Raw genomic sequence first — 14891 nt, 5'->3', positions numbered from 1 at the left:
CATGCAACTTGAGCATTTACTCTGCATTATAAGATGGCTGATGAAGAGGAGTTTGGATGTGTTGAGGATACAGTGGAGCAGGGAAGGTTACGGAAGCTAACTCAGAAAGCAAAAGAGGAGAAATTGCAAAGATGCATATTACTGAGAAAACGAAAATTAGGAGCTCTGACAGGTAAAATAAAAGAAGTGGAGACAATGATGAGTGATGCTCAAAATCTAACAGACGTGATAGAAGTGATGGAAAATGAGTTTGCATTTTTACTGGAGGAGTTGAGTTGCCTCAACAATGAAGTTGCAAATCTTTTGCCTGAAGATGAAAAAGTATATGATCAAGAGAAGTGGTTTGAACCCAAAATGGCATCCATCAAAGGATTTATGAAAACAGCTAAAAGATGGATTGCAGAGAAACAGGAATCTTTGATGCAAAAAGAATGCAACGTGGAAGTTGACTTACAGGATAATGTTAAACCAGATGACAGCGTTTCACAAGTTGGTGTCAACAAAGCTGGGCAGGCCAGCTCATGTGGATCTCAAGTTAGTCGAACATCATCCTCATCACGAGTTTCATCAACACGTGTTAAACAAGAAGCAGAACACGCAGCCCTGCTTGAACGTGCTGCTGCACAGAAGAAAAGGCAGCAACTTGAGCTGGACATGGCCAGACTCAAAGTCGCAAAGGAAGAACTTGAGCTGGAGACTGCATTAGCTGAAAGTAGTGCAAAATTAAAAGTGCTAAAAGAATACGAGAAATCCGATGATGGTTTATCTAGCCGCGCACTGGCACAAGCACTACGAGGTGGCAACATAAAGAGAGAAGGAGCCTGCGTTTCACCTCCTCGATCGAGCAACGTGAACTTTCCCACACCTTCACAAATGCCGCATCCCGTGTCTCAACAACAACTGAATCACAATGCTCAAGCCAACACAGGTGATGACATACTAAAAGTCATGCAAAATCAGAACATAATCACTGAACTGCTAATAAAGCAACAGAAGCAATCTCAGCTACCAACCAAGGATATTCCTGTCTTCAGGGGTGACGCAATGCAATACAAATCGTTCATCAGAGCATTTGAGCACTCAATAGAACAAAAGACGGAAAATGAGCAAGATAAATTGTACTTTTTGGAACAATTTACAGCCGGTGAAGCGCAAGAGTTAGTTCGCAGCTGTGCTCACATGCCACCCAGCAAAGGTTACTTTGAAGCAAAGAAACTTCTTCATAAACATTATGGGGATGAGCTGCAGATTGCCAGCGCGTACATTGATAAGGCACTAAAATGGCCGCAGATCAGGACCGACGACGGGAAAGCTTTAAGTGCTTATGCGATGTTTTTGGTTGGATGTCGCAACACTATGGAAGACATAGAATTTCTAGATGAGATGGACAACCCTACCAACCTACGGACTGTGGTGTCTAAACTACCCTATAAAATGAAAGAACGTTGGCGTGCTGAAGCATACGATATCAAAGAGCGAAGAGGCAGAAGAGCAAAGTTTGCCGATCTTGTGAGGTACATAGACCGCCAAGCTAAGATAGTGATAGACCCCCTCTTTGGTAACATACCAGACAGCCGCCCATTCACAAGTGAAAAAACTGATCAAAAAGAAAGGCAACCTGCAAAGAGAGAGGTCCGTAAAAGCAGTTTCGCTACCAGTGTTTCGGATGAAACCAAACGGCCCACAGGAACAGCTGTGAAGCCAGCAAACTCAAGCAAAACAGGGATTGCCTTTGATAAGCCATGTTTGTACTGCCAGCAAGCCCACACCCTAGCTTCGTGCAGCAAAATCAAAACACAGCCACACAAGGAACGTGTGGAGTTCTTGAAGTCAAAGGGCTTATGTTTCGGATGCTTAACTCCTGGACATCTCAGCAAGCTCTGTAAGAGAAAAATGGAGTGTAAAGAATGTACATTAAGGCATCCCGACATTCTACACATCGTAAAGGAAGGTTCTGTCTCACATGAGAGCAGCGATGGGGCTCACAGAAGTGAACAAGGTTCTGTTTCATCAGAGAAGAATCATGGTGCTCATGGAAATGAGGTATCATGTGCTCAAGTTTCTGTGCAGGAAGAGTCATGTAGCCTCACGGGGGCCGGAGAACCCGAATGTGTGCTGTCAATAGTGCCGGTGAAGGTTAAATCAAAAAGGAGTGACAAGTATGTGGAAACATTCGCCTTTATTGACCCGGGAAGCACAGCCACTTTCTGCACGGGAGACCTGCAAAAGAAGCTGAACACTAAAGGAAAACCAACACAAATACTTCTCAGCACCATGGGTCAAGACAAACCTGGAGAACAGAAACTCATGAACAGTTATGTGATATCAGATCTCGAAGTGTGCGGGCTGGAAGATACCATATATATCGAACTACCCAAGGTGTACACTCACAGCACCATACCTGTTCACACCGACAACATACCCAGACAATCAGATATTGAGAAGTGGCCCTACCTCAAGGAAGTACGCTTGCCAGAATTAAAAGCAGATGTAGGCTTACTCATTGGATCAAACTGTCCAAATGCTCTGGAGCCGTGGCACATCATCAACAGTCGAGATGGAGGCCCTTATGCGGTGAAGACTGCCATTGGCTGGGTCGTCAATGGGCCCTTGAGAAAAGAACTGGATGACACAGAGAACAAACCACCTCAATGTTCAGTGAACAGGATCTCTGTGATGGAAGTTGAGAAGCTACTGATCGAACAATATAATACTGACTTTTCAGAGCGCAACTATGATGACAAAGAAGAGTTGTCACAAGAGGACAAACATTTCATGCAGTTTGTGCAGCAAACAACAACTTTGGAAAACGGACATTACAGCATTGGATTGCCGCTCCGGAACAGGAAAATCCAAATGCCAAATAACCGTTGTGTTGCGGAGCAACGCATAGCCAGTTTGCTCAGAAAGTTCAAGAGGAATCCTGAATTCTTTGAGGATTACAAAGTCTTCATGGACACCATTATTGACAAAGGCTATGCTGTCCAAGTTCCAGCACATCAGCTGAACCGTAACGACAAAAGGGTGTTCTACATACCGCACCACGGGGTGTATCACCCGACAAAAGGAAAGTTAAGAGTGGTCTTCGACTGCACAGCCTCCTATCAGGGCCGCTCTTTGAATGGTGAATTGCTACAGGGACCAGACCTGACCAACACACTGGTTGGTGTCCTCTTAAGATTTCGCGAAGAGCCAATAGCCATCATGGCTGACATCGAGTCGATGTTTTATCAAGTGCAGGTCCCAGAGGAAGACGCAGACCTTCTCCGCTTTCTTTGGTGGCCCAATGGCAAGTTGGATGGGCCCATGGAGGAATTTAGGATGACGGTGCACCTTTTCGGAGCCACCTCGTCACCAAGTGTCGCTTCATATGCGCTCAGAAGAACAGCTGAGGACCATAAAGCTACTGCATCTCCAGAAGCTGTGCAAACAGTTTTGCGCAACTTTTACGTGGATGACTGTCTGAAAAGTGTAGCTACAGAGGATGATGCAGTGACCTTAGCTAGTGAACTTCGCACGTTGTGTGCCAAAGGAGGTTTCACATTGACGAAATGGATGAGTCATAGCAGGAAGGTGTTGTTGTCCATCCCAGAGGTACACCGAGCCAGTGAAGCAAAGAATCTGGATCTAAGCCATGACACTCTACCAGTCGAGAGGGCTCTCGGTATACAGTGGGACACAGAGACGGATACTCTCACCTACAGCATGAAGCAACAAGACAAGCCTACAACAAGGAGGGGCATTTTATCCATTGTGAACTCTATTTACGATCCCCTTGGTTTCCTGGCCCCAGTCGTCTTGCCTGCTAAAGTCCTGCTGAAAGAGCTATGTAAAGAGCAACATGGTTGGGATGAGAACATTGATGAAAAACATGCTGAAGGTTGGAGAAGATGGAAAGAAGATGTTTCTCACCTCTCTGACTTCCATGTAAACAGATGTTTGAAACCTTCTGACTTTGGATCCACTACTGCAGCGCGGTTACATCATTTCTCAGATGCGTCAGAATACGCATATGGCACTGTGTCGTATCTACTGCTGGAAAACAAACAAGGCAGGAAGCATTGTTCATTTCTCATGGGGAAAGCAAGAGTGGCCCCACTCAAGCAGGTCACGATCCCCCGACTCGAGTTAACAGCAGCAGTTACCGCAGTGAAGATTGACAAGATGTTACGTCAAGAACTTCAGGTTCCACTGCAACCGTCCATTTTTTGGACAGACAGCACAACTGTGCTGAGATACATTGACAATGACACTGCTCGATTCAAAACTTTCGTTGCGAACAGAGTCACACTGATTCGAGAAGCCACCAAGCCTACTCAATGGAACTACGTTGGAACCGCAGAAAATCCTGCAGATCAAGCCAGCAGGGGCCTAAAGACCAAAGGCTTGATACAAGGAGGAACATGGATAAATGGACCGAAGTTCCTGTTGAACAACGAATGTGACTGGCCAATACAACCTGTGCAGAGGAAAGAAAGCCTTCAAGGTGACCCAGAGGTCAAAAACACAGTCACAGTCAACACAATCGAAGTTAAAGATAACATGGAACCAATGAACACACTGATCAACTATTACTCGGACTGGCAAAAACTAAAAAGGTCAGTTGCCTGGATTGTAAAACTGAAGAAAACTTTGCAGCAACAGAAGGATGAAAGAAAAGAGTTCTCAAGAACAATCAGTCAAACTGAAACGGATCCTGAAAAGCAAAAGTCAAAGTTAAAACAACATATGGAGAAATATAAGAGAACAACAGAACGGAAATCACTTACCTTGGATGATCTAGTCACCGCCGAGTCAGAGATAATCCAGTTCAGTCAAATGCAACAGTTCAGAGAAGAAATCAAAGCTCTGCAAAAGGGCAAACAAGTCAGTTGCAACAGTCGGCTGGTCAAACTAGATCCGATTCTTCAAGATGGCACTTTGAGAGTTGGCGGAAGACTCAACAAGTCCGCCATGCCAGAAAATGTCAAACACCCAGCGATACTCTCTAAGCACAGTAGGGTCGCTACACTGATATTGAGAGACATACACCAAAGAACAGGACACTGCGGACGGAGTTACGTCTTGGCACGACTGAGATGCAAGTATTGGATCCCACAAGCCAATTCTGCTATCCGAAAGCTAATCAGCAAGTGTGCAGTGTGCCGCAGGACCAGTGGAAGGGTCGGAGAGCAAAAGATGGCGAACCTACCCGAAGATCGCCTTTTGCCTGACAAACCTCCTTTTACAAACACTGGTGTTGATTATTTCGGGCCATTTGATGTTAAGCGGGGCCGAAGTACAGTCAAGAGATACGGTGTTTTGTTCACCTGCCTCACCCTCAGAGCTGTGCACATAGAAGTGGCAGACAGCCTCGACACAGACTCCTGCATCAATGCGATTCGGCGTTTCGTATGCAGAAGAGGTCAAGTCAGCATCATGCGCTCTGACAACGGCACAAACTTTGTGGGTGCTGAAAGGGAGATGAGAGAAACACTCACACATCTGGATAATGACAAGATTGAAAGAGCTTTGCAACCAAAGGGAATCAAATGGATATTCAACAGCCCAGCCGCTTCCCATCAGGGTGGGGTTTGGGAAAGGCAGATTCGTACAGTACGAAGAATAATCAATTCCCTGTTGAAAGAACAAAGCGTGAATGATGATTGTCTTCAGACGATAATGTGTGAGGTCGAGAGCATCATCAACGGCAGGCCGCTCACAAGTATCTCTGATGACGTGAATGACGTTGAGCCTCTAACGCCCAATCACTTATTGCTGCTGAAGTCTCAACCCAGTATGCCTTCAGGTATGTTCAGCAAAGATGACACATACACAAGAAAGAGATGGAAGCAAGTGCAATATCTTGCAGATTTGTTTTGGACTCGATGGACGCGCGAGTACCTTCCACTCCTTCAAGAGCGTCAAAAATGGTCAAGGCCAAGGAGAAACTTCACAGCTGGGGATGTTGTGTTACTCGTGGACAGTTCATCTCCTCGCAATTCCTGGCTGATGGGAAGAGTGGTTGAAACGTTACCAGACTCCAGCGGAATGGTGCGAAGAGTGAAGATAAAAACCAAAACAAGCACCTTGGAAAGGCCTGTTAACAAACTGTGTTTGCTGGAAGAAGCAGCATAAGGAGAGAAGATCAAGTGAGAAGACTTGAGAAAAGGACAGATCATAAGAGACTATGTTGAACAGTTCATGGACATTAGAAAAGGCTGAATGTTTATGTTTGTAATTGCTTAGTCATCCTGCCTAACCAATTGGGGGCCGGGTAATGTAACGGCCAATAAGGGCCTGATTAAGTAATGATTTATAATTTAGTTAAAACAGTTAAAAATGGGTAATGATAATTTCATTATAATTCATAAGGTTTAAATTAGACTAAAATGCATAATTTAGCAATGTGTAGATACATGATAAAGTCTTTTCTATGTTTTGTATTTTAGGTTGTACTGTCACTTTAATTTTGTGACTGAGGTTTCATGTAAGGAGAAGTTTAGTTTCACTTTCAGTTTGAGTCAGAAAATGCTGGAAGCAACACAGTCTTTTGACCGTGCTTTGGACTTGTAAATTACCTTAATCTTTTTCAAGTAAACATTTTAAAAGCCAAGGAAGTTGTCATGTCTCATCGCTCGCGTCCAAAATAGTGTTTTTGTGGACTGACTCAAAAGGTGGTACAAATTAGAGTGAACAGAGTGCCACTACATATATATATATATATATATATATATATATATATATATATATATATATATATATATATATATATATATATATATATGCTTTAGGTTCTTACCAGCATGGCATTAACCATTAATATATATGCAGACAACAAAAAAAAAAGAAAGTTCATGAACACTTTTCACTGCGATGGACTGGTGACCTGTCCAGGGTGAACCCTTGCCTCTTTCCTGAAAATTAGCTGGGTAGGCTCCAGCAGACCCCCGTGACCCTGCAAAGGATAAAAGCGGGTATAGATAATGGATGGATGGATTAATCCATTTCAGCTTTTAGTATTTGTGTTTTCAATCTAAGGGTTACCACTTGTGCAAGAGTGAACAGACCAGAAATTAATGAGAAATTAGAACAAAAGCTTTGTATGTGAAGAGTTAATATAAGGGGAATATCACATTCCACTATAAGGACCTTATTCTACCTGATAAAGATATACGTGAGTTTCCATTAGGGGCATTCCAGGTAGACTCACCAGACAGAAACCTCCAACGGGGCTTATCCCCTGCTCAGCCCCTTCAGCTGGCATGTCTCCATTACACTCTAGTGCCACACATGATAGCTTAATATGCTGAACCTCCTTGTCCATCCACCTATGATGTTTTCTTGTAATCTCCATCTTTATCAAATGTATTACGAACAAAGTTGTTCTGGTCCAATGGGTTCAAATAAGTTGTGTTTACATTATTTATGCTCACATGAGAGGGATGAATGTAATATAACATGGGTGCCAACTTTTGCAAAAATCTAGGAGTGAGTTTTTTTTTTGGGGGGGGGGGTCTTATTACACAGGACTGCCCTATGGGCCTACTGCATACTGTCTGTCTTGATGGATTTTTTGCATTGTGAAAAGCATTAGGTTTTGCCAAAATAACACGATTAGTCTGGCAGTTTTAACAGCATATGTAATATTAGATGTCGTCTTCAACACCTCAGACACCTCCTTGTCCCTTCTCTTCTCCTAAATGGGCGGTAGTCCACATCTTCTTCAGCTGCCGGCGAGTACAGCATTGTTAGGCTCCCCCATAGGGAAGTGTGGCGAATGTTAGGAATGCGGTTGGAGTCGGACCCAGATGTAGGAGAGCAGGAGGCAGGAGTTCCAAAAAATTTGATTTATTTAACTTAAACAAAACCAAAACGCTGCTGAGCAGGAAACAAAAACCAGAGCTTAAACAAGAATCATAAAACAGGTACTATAAAAACCATAACAGCGAAAGGGCCTTTCTGTGTGGAGTTTGCATGTTCTCCCCGTGTTCCCCTGGGTAGCTAATGTGAGCTACTCTCACAAAACATTCAGCTACACACTGCCCCCTCTGGCCAGTCGGGGCGCCAGATGGGGTGGGGTAGGACGTAGCGCGTGGAAGGATCACGTCTTTTCAGCCAGAGAAGCCCCACCCTGTTGAGCTTTATCATCAGAGCTACGTATGACGTCCTTCCAACACCAGCTGACCTTCACCAGTGGTACGGTGAAGACCCAGGGTGTGCCCTGTGTTCCACGCCAGCCACCCTCAGGCACATTCTCTCATGGTGCAAAACCAGTCTCGCCCAAGGACGCTACACGTGGCGTCACAACCAAGTCCTGAACATCTTGGCATCCACCCTGGAGGACAAACGAGCTGCCACCAACTCCCTATCGGCATCAGCACCCAACCACCAACAGACAACTACCTTTGTCCGTGAGGGGACAAAGGTTACCAGGAGCTGCTCGACACCATCTGAGCGAGGCCAGCTACGGTTGGCCCGCGACTGGAAGATGCTGGCTGATGTTGGCCGACAGCTGGTGTTTCCTAAAGAGATCGCTACAACCACCCTGAGACCTGACTTGGTTCTCTGGTCCCCTTCACTAAAAAAGGTGTACATCATTGAACTAACTGTACCCTGGGAGGACGCAGTGGATGAGGTTTATGAACGAAAACACCTACGCTATGCTGATCTCGCTGCTGAAGCACAACATCGCGGCTGGAACACTGAAGTCCGCCCAGTGGAGGTGGGATCTTGGGCTTATGTTCCCTCTGGTGGGGTGCAGAGGGTTTTTGGTAAAATCTACCACCAGACTGTTTGCAGACCTGGGAATCAGAGGCCAAAGCCTGCGTTCAGCCATCAAAGCTGCATCGCAAGCAGCCGAAAGAAGCAGCCAGTGCTCTTTATGAGGAGGAAAGATCCCAGCTGGGCCCCAAAGTAGCCAACCAGAAGGTATGCGGTCGGCCTAGGCCTGACTCAGGGAAAAGGACGCCCCTTCCATGCAGTGTCCCTTGAGAGGTTAGTCACTCTCATGGCGATTTAGGATTGACGCAAGTTTAGGGCTGATCACCCTGAGCTGGCCACCTCTGGAGAGGGTGTATAGTGTGGCCGAAACACCCCATGACCTGGAGGAACACTACTGATGATGCGTCCTAAATTAAAACCTCAACCACCCCCCCACCCTCCCTCCCTTGCAACAATCACTCACCATCAACACAACACACACACACACTCTCACGTATGTGCCTGCACAAAGGAAATTGACATCTTATCCTGTGTTTCATAAAGCTGGCGAAAAGAAGCGGCTTGCTCACTCCTCAGGTTAAGGAGACCTGAGCTCAGTGCAGGGCCCTCCCGGGGTTGGTAGGGGGAGCAATGCCCAGGACTGACTTAGGTAGGAGCACTGGGTGAAAAAATGGGGATAAAAGTATTAAAAAAATAAATTTAACTTTAGTAATTTAATTTAATTTAATACAAAGAGCATGAGATCCTTTTTTTAAGTAGTAAGTAAGTAATTTAAATTACTCGATCAGTAGAGACCCCCCCCCCCCCCCCCCCCCGCCAGGTAAAGCCAAACCTGAGGGCCTCTTTTGCCATTCCTGGTAAACAGGAAAAAAAAAACAGGAAACCATGATAGATGCATTTCCATTAGTGGGGGTTCAGGGTAGTTTTTCAGAGGTCGGATCATTGTCATATTACCAGGAATTACAAGGCTTTGTGGCTACATTTAGGCATTATACTCAACTTGAGTCAATTTTTTCAGTCAAAGTCAAATGTGGGCTAAGATAACTGCAAATATTCCTAGTGTGAACTAGGAATAACTACTAATAACCCCAGCTAATGGAGGGAGACATCACATATTGTGGCCCTCTGCAGATATGTACATATGTACATTCCTGGATATGCAATTATCAAATAGCCAAGAAAAATGTTGCTGTATTTAATTAATTCTTCTTTATCTTTATCTTGTGTGAAATTATTTTTATTTTTCTGAGACAGAATTGATGCAAAACTAAAGAAAAGTCAACTGGACTCAGATTTTAAAAAAGCATTGCTGTCGTGTTACCAGCAATAATCTGCCTTGTTGTTTTCCGATTCCCCTTATTTCAGAGAAGCACTGAAACAGAGTGAAGAGGAGTAATGAGATACATTTTCAGTTGAGAAACTTATGAATTAGTAATGACTTCTTAAGTGGATTCTACTCCGTTCCCCTCTGAGGCAATGTGAGTTATGAGAACATGCAAATTTTAGTCTGTGTGGAGCAGCATGTGTCTTTGTTGAATGACAAAGGAGTTAATCAAGATGAGCTTGAACTTTTATAGCTATAGAGTCATGATATTAGCCTCTTTGTATAAAGAACAGCCATCAAAAGTAAACATTATTTATTATGCAGAAAAGATCTCTCGACTAATGGTCTTTTGCTCAAACCAGAGGCAGTTAAATTATCCATTGGTAACTCTGCATTGCAGCCCCAAAGCCCCTTAATGAAGAAAATAATCTCAACAGCAGTAATTGGAATATTATTTGTGTGTGTGTGTGTGTGTGTGTGTGTGTGTGTGTGTGTGTGTGTGTGTGTGTGTGTGTGTGTGTGTGTGTGTGTGTGTGTGTGTGTGTGTGTGTGTGTGTGTATGCTCATTTGCACGTGTGGGCCGTCATTTATATTGATGGGAGTTTTGAAAACAGAGTCTGCAGATTTTTCATGCCTGCAGGCTTTGCAAATTGCCCTGTTTGAGTTGCATAACACCGTTCATCATAACTACAGTATATGGAATATGGAAGTCAGATTCTACTTAATTGGACCTTCAAGGAAAATTCCAGAGTGCTGTAACTGCAGCAAGGTCTTTTTTACTTTCTTCATGAAAATACAGAATGTGGCACAATAAAACTGTGCTAAGTGATACAACTAAAATGTCGTATATATATACACACAGTAAAGTATTTTCTGTATATAGTTTTTCACACCTGGATTTGGGGATCCTCTGCCATTCTTCCTTGCAGATCCTCTCCAGTTCTGTCAGGTTGGATGGTGAATGTTGGTGGACAGTCATTTTCAAATCTCTCCAGAGATGCTCAATTGGGTTAATGTCAGGGCTCTGGCTGAGCCAGTCAAGAATGCTCAGAGAGTTGTTCTGAAGCCACTCCTTTCTTATTTTAGCTGTGCTTAGGGTCATTGTCTTGTTCAAAGGTGAACCTTCGGCCCAGTCTGAGGTCCTGAGCACTCTGGAAGAGATTTTCTGCCAGGATATCTCTGTACTTGGCCGCATTCATCTTTCCTTGCATTGCAACCACTCGTCCTGTCCCTGCAGCTGAAAAACACCCCCATAGCATGATGCTGCCACCACCATGTTTCACTGTTGGGATTGTATTGGGCAGATGATGAGCAGTGCCTGCTTTTCTCCACACAGACCGCTTAGAATTAAGGCCATAAAGTTCAAAAATCTTGGTCTTATTTCAATGTTATTTCTCATAGTCTGAGCAAACTCTATGCAGGCTTTCATGTCTTGCACTGAGGAAAGGCCTGTGTCAGGCCATTCTACCATAAAGCCCCGATTGGTGCAGGGCTGCAGGGATAGTTGACTTTGTGGAACTTTCTCCCATCTCCCTACTGCATCACTGGAGCTCAGCCACAGTGATCTTTGAGTTCTTCTTTACCTCTATCAGCTCTTCTCCCACGATTGCTCGTTTGTCTCGACGGCCAGGTCTAGGAAGAGTTCTGGTCGTCCCAAACTTCTTCCATTTAAGGATTATGGAGGCCACTGTGCTCTCAGGAACCTTCAGTGGTGCAGAAATTCTTTTGTAACGTTGGCCAGATCTGTGCCTTGCCACAATTCTGTCTCTGAGCTCCTTGGGCAGGTCCTTCGACCTCGTGATTTTAATTTTCCCTGACATGCACCATGAGCTGTAAGGTCTTATATAGACAGGTGTGTTCCTTTCCTAATCAAGTCCAATCAGTTTAATTAAACGCATCTGGACTCCAATGAAGGGACAGAACCATCTCACGGAGGATCAAGAAGAAATGGACAGCATGTATGGGGGTATTATTGTTCCAATATTATTTGTGTGTGCGTATCTCAATCTGTGTGTGCGTAAAAAGATTTGTGTGTCTGTATTCATATTTGTGTGTGCGTAAAAAGATTCGTGTGTCTGTATTCAGATCTGTGTGTGCGTAAAAAGATTTGTGTGTCTGTATTCAGATTTGTGTGTGCGTAAAAAGATTTGTGTGTCTGTATTCAGATTTGTGTGTGCGTAAAAAGATTTGTGTGTCCGTATTAAGATCTGTGTGTGCGTAAAAAGATTCGTGTGTCTGTATTCAGATTTGTGTGTGCGCAAAAATCAGCCGGTAGCTCTCGATTGGCTGTCTTTGCACACGTGGATTTTGACACACTTCTGCCGCGGCAAATCTGTAAAAAGATCTGTGTGTAAAACGATTTGTCCGTAACTTTTGCTTTGCCCTGAGCTCGGACTCACAGGCTCACGCCAGGCTACAGTAGCAATGCAGCCTTCACACCACTAGCGTTTTATAATAGATCCATGACCACTAGTCGGCGCGTAGCTCTCAGTCAGTACTTTACCTGCAGCAGTTCCATCGGGTTTCTGAACATATTATTAGACATCGTTTGGACTTTTATACTGCATGCAAACACCTTAACCCCATCTACTTCGGACCTATGTCGGACATTTAGTAATCGGGTTGCATATGGAGTAAGATAACTTCTAAAAAGATGTGTTCATGTTATAACTATTCGTATTCATAATGATAAACATTTGTATGTAAATAAAAAAGTTGTACTCAAAATTCTGCTGTCACGCACATGAGTCTGACAAATTATTAGGTTAAGAGTAAGAAATTAGGTAAGAAATTGACCTTTTACGTCTCATTTATTCATTCACACACGCACTAATATATTTGGGAAACAGTTAGGCACCAAATATAATATATTTAATTTTCTCAGAGGGCAAAAATAAGAACTTTATTGATCCCACATAGGAGTAATTCATTTTATATCAGCTATAAAGAACAAGGTAGTGCTGAAAAAAAAACAATAATCTATCCTATGGAGCCAAATCAGGGCCAAAAGTTTTGCTAATTTGAAAATAAAATTTGAACCTGAAATTTTTTTTTTACAGTTTCAGTTTTATTTTTTTCAGTATCAGATCTTTTTTTCAGTTTCAAATCTTTTTATTTCAGTTTCAAATCTTTTTATTTCAGTTTCACGTCTTTTTTTTTTCAGTTTCACATCTTTTTTTTTCAGTTTCACTTCTTTTTTTTTCAGTTACAATTTTTTTTTTTCAGGTTCAGACTTTTGACCCGGATCTGGCGTGGGGGGCGTGGCATCAACTGAGAGGGGCGTGGCATCATGAGTGACAGCAGAACAGAGAAGGCGGGGGACGTTACTCAGTCATGTTGCCTTCAGGAAACGTAGGTTGCAGAAGTTATCAGTAGAAGTATGATTCAACACTGTATATACACCATATTCACGTGATTGGCAGTGGAAAAAACTGATATTAGTGACACATTTCTGTTTGAAAGGCTGTTTTAGACCGTACTTGGCACCAATCGCAGTATAAAAGCAATAAACTATGCCAGACTGTACAGTTCAACAGCCACACTTTAAAGTTTGACATTTCCCACTTCCACATACTACCAAGTACGGTCTAAAACAGCTTTTTAAACAGAAATGTGTCACTAATATCAGTTTTTTCCACTGCCAATCACGTGAATATGGTGTATATACAGTGTTGAATCATACTTCTACTGATAACTTCTGCAACCTACGTTTCCTGAAGGCAACATGAGTGAGGAACGTCCCCCGCCTTCTCTGTTCTGCTGTCACTCATGATGCCACGCCCCTCTCAGTTGATGCCACGCCCCCCACGCCAGATCCGGGCCAAAAGTCTGAACCTGAAAAAAAAATTTGTAACTGAAAAAAAAAGAAGTGAAACTGAAATAAAAAGATTTGAAACTGAAAAAAAGATCTGATACTGAAAAAAATAAAACTGAAACTGTAAAAAAAAAATTTCAGGTTCAAATTTTATTTTCAAATTAGCAAAACTTTTGGCCCTGATTTGGCTCCATAGGCCTACTATCCTCCCTCACAAAAATAAGAATAGAGAAACATATTTTCTCATCAACAAAACAAATTTAAATTTTTTCAAATAACAAAATAACACATTTGAACCATTTTTCAGACAATAAAAGAACTGAGAAAATTGAAGAATTGTTCAAATATGTTATTTTGTTACTTGAACATTTTTTAATATGTTTATGTAAAATATGCTTTGTTGATGAGAAAATATATTTTTCTTATTTTTGTGAGGGGGGATAGGCTATATATTGTTTTTCGGCACTACCTTGTTCTCTAATATGACATGAATTACTCCTACAGTATGTGGGATCAATAAAGTTCTTATTTTTGCCATCTGAGAAAATTAAATATATTATATTTGGTGCCTAACTGTTTCCCAAATATATTAGTGCGTGTGTGAATGAATAAATGAGACGTAAAAGGTCAATTTCTTACCTAATTTCTTACTCTTAACCTAATAATTTATCAGACTCATGTGCGTGACAGCAGAATTTTGAGTACAACTTTTTTATTTACATACAAATGTTTATCATTATGAATACGAATAGTTATAACATGGACACATCTTTTTGGAAGTTATCTTACTCCATATGCAACCCGATTACTAAGTGTCCGACATAGGTCCGAAGTAGATGGGGTTCAGGTGTTTGCATGCAGTATAAAAGTCCAAACGATGTCTAATAATATGTTCAAAACCTCGATGGAACTGCTGCAGGTGAACGTACTGACTGAGAGCTACGCGCCGACTAGTGGTCATGGATCTATTATAAAACGCTAGTGGTGTGAAGGCTGCATTGCTACTGTAGCCTGGCGTGAGCCTGCGAGTCCGAGCTTAGGGCAAAGCAA

Source organism: Cololabis saira, chromosome 11 (assembly GCF_033807715.1).
Source record: "Cololabis saira isolate AMF1-May2022 chromosome 11, fColSai1.1, whole genome shotgun sequence".
In the NCBI taxonomy this organism is placed as follows: Eukaryota; Metazoa; Chordata; class Actinopteri; order Beloniformes; family Belonidae; genus Cololabis; species Cololabis saira.
This window is presented reverse-complemented; position numbering follows the sequence as displayed.